At 56.1% G+C, this 2793-nt stretch overlaps 1 protein-coding gene across 5 annotated transcripts in view; it reads right to left on the reverse strand.

The window, feature by feature from the left end:
• The window catches only part of MRTFB (myocardin related transcription factor B), a 205890-nt gene extending 203506 nt beyond the window's left edge, over positions 1–2384 (reverse strand). For 2 of the 5 annotated variants that reach the window (XM_043456391.1, XM_043456393.1), the window contains exon 1: positions 2067–2384. The gene's annotated coding sequence lies outside the window, so the exon portion shown is untranslated. Of the gene's footprint in view, positions 1–1752; positions 1930–2066 lie in introns of those variants that run through there. The other 3 variants (XM_043456388.1, XM_043456392.1, XM_043456390.1) reach the window with 2 other exon arrangements.
• Positions 2385–2793: the final 409 nt, after the last annotated feature.

Raw genomic sequence — 2793 nt, forward strand, 5'->3', positions numbered from 1 at the left:
GTGGGCTAGATCCGCATAATGAAGATTTAGCCTGGTCCTGAGACTTTTCAATGACCAGCCAGATTAGTCACCTTAACTGGCTTTACTTCAGAACATAGTACTAAATATTTTACAAGAAATTAGGGGAAAAACCCTAGTAATTTAAGAGAAGGTAGCTAAAGTGAGGCAAGTTGAGACTGAATGACTAGGGTCTGAAAATGAGTGACTATTTCCACACACCACACATTAACTCAACATATAACTGCAGTGTCAGAACAATGAGCTTATCTACACTATGTGAGATACTGCTACCGAATCAAACAAAAACCCTTCAATCTAGCTAATATTTTATTCATTATCAGAGAGAAGCAGTAGGAATCCAGCACGGTGCCTCAAAGCGGCAGTATTTCAAAGCTTGCGGCACAAAAGATGCCCTACAATGTTGTTTGAAAGTCTGGCATTTAAGAAAGGGCTATATTAGTATTATTTATATGTTGTCTGAGATGGTCTGTACTTTCTCTAGTCCTGTTACTCCTAACTCAATCTAGGCGTGTATCTTCATAATCATAAATAAGTTATTCCAACACTTAAGGTGTCCTCCACTCCCATGTCTACCTAAACCTCTAATCTTTCCTTTCCTTGTATGAAATAGCTCCTGACATTTTTACCTCTCTTCAACCCAAGCTTATTCACTAGAAGCAGGTAGGAGCAGTCCAGTCCAAGGCACAGCAGGCAAGTGCGAGACGTGATGTGGCAATGCATGTCATGTATTGTTCTTTTATTTCTAACATTTAAATCGGAGCATCACAGTGGTTTTCAATTACGTACGTAGGCAGCTTTTATTTCTGATGAATTTCACTGGAGCTGTAAAGGGGGCTTTAGAAACAGTTGCTGCAAAGGGGAGGGGCCTTGGTTCTGACAAAGTTGAGCACCACTGCTCCAAAGTGTGGAATCACGTGCTGAACAACAACAAAAAAAGTTTCCTTTGCTTAAAGCAAGCCCTGGGCTCCAATATTCTACTTCCATTCAATCGGACATCCCACCCCAGACACACATCGCTGCTTTTAAGCCCACTTTTGCCCTCACACAGGGCCAAAGAAAAGTTTTTGTTCATTTCGGGTACAGGGACCCTTTGGGGAAGCTGACAAAGGCCGAGGACTCTCCCCCAAGAAACTCCTGTGCCAAGCTGCATTCAATTAGGAGGCCGGGGGAGGGGGGGGGGGGGGCAGACACACCCTCTGCAGCTCAATCGGGACCTGAGGAGAATTCGAGCCCTAAAACTCCGCGAGTGGGGGCGGGGAGAAGGATGGGAGGCAAGGACGGGGCGGGGCGCTGGAGTCGCCGTGCCCGGGTGTGAACCCCGACTCCACCGCGTCCCAGCGGCGTGACCCTGGGCAGGGCGCTTCACCTCTGCGTGCAGCCCCGAGCGGAACCGCCTAAGTGTGGGCAGACGGTTAAGGCTCACTGAACTGTATTGCCGGCCCCGGCAGCGCCGCGTCCTCCAGCGCCAACGCGCCGCCGGGGGAAACGGAGGCGCGTCCCGCGGTCGCACCCGCGAGCGGACGCGGGCTGCGAGGGGACTGGCCCGACAGCCCCGCGGCCCCGGCCCGGCCGCCCCGCCCCGCCGCGCCGCGCCCGCTCGGGTCCCGGGACAGCGCGGACCGGGCGACTCCGCTGCAGCCGCGGGGCCGACTGAGGCGGCCGCCCAGAACGCGGGCCGCCCGCCCGCCCGGCCGGCTCCCCTGCCTGGCCCTCGGCCTCCGCCGCTCTCACCCGCTCCTCAGCCCCAACGGCAGCCGCCGCCGCCCGCAGCTCACCTCCCGGGCCGCCGCCGCCGCCGCCGCTACCGCCGCCGCGCGCGATCTCGCGAGACTTCGCTCCCCTCCGCGCTTCCCCGCCCTCCCCGCGCCGCGCGCGGACCCCGGCCTGGAAACGGCTGGACGCCCTCCTCAGGAGCAGCCCCCTCGCCTCGGGGTTAAGTCTAGGCGGGCTCGCGACCCCGCGTCCTGGTCCCTGCGCCCGTCCCGCCCACTTCCGTGAAGGTGAAGGGTTAAATGCCAGGTGCGGGTCGGCCGCCTCCTTCTCACCTGGCCGGCCGGGTGCGCGTGCGCATGCGCGCGCCCGGGGCCCTGGACCTTCGAGCCCTTGCAAAAGCTCTGAGCACAGCGACAACAGTGATCCCTTCAGCCAGTCTTGGAATGCTTCCTGGGTGCCGAGTACTTCTAAAACTTCCTGGGTCCTCACAAGTTCCACCAAGAAGTGGGTATTACCATCCTCTCCGTTCCAGAGGCGATAAAACGGAGGCTTGGCCAGGTTAAGAACTACCGCTGGGTCACGCAGCTAGGAGTGGGCATCCGGGGTTGTCTGTTGCTTAAACCGAAGCCCCGATTTCCCGCCTCCATGACGATCCCCAGGCCCTGTCCCTGTTCCTTCTTCCGCTGAGGGCGCCAAATCTCAGCCCTTCTTTACTTCCCTCCCACGGTTCACGCGCTCCTAGGAGGGCAGTTGCTACAGTCCTTCTGGTTTTATAGAGCTGCGGTCAGCAAAATGCTTCTCCCTCATTACCCGAACTTCCTAAGGCCCCCTGTGCCAGACCGTGTCTCCTCTTTAGACTGGTGGCGTTTTGATGATAGCACGGTAGGATGGGACACAAGACATAGAACCAGAATGTATTTACATGGGTGTTAGGGGGCTCCGAGGAGGGTGTGACTTCTTCCTGGGGATAAAATCTTAACCTTATATAATTGTTTCTAATAAACGACGGGCTAGCAGTTATTGAGGGCATTTCAAGGTCACTACCAATATTCTTCCTAG

Source organism: Cervus canadensis, chromosome 32 (assembly GCF_019320065.1).
Source record: "Cervus canadensis isolate Bull #8, Minnesota chromosome 32, ASM1932006v1, whole genome shotgun sequence".
Classification (NCBI taxonomy): domain Eukaryota; kingdom Metazoa; phylum Chordata; class Mammalia; order Artiodactyla; family Cervidae; genus Cervus; species Cervus canadensis.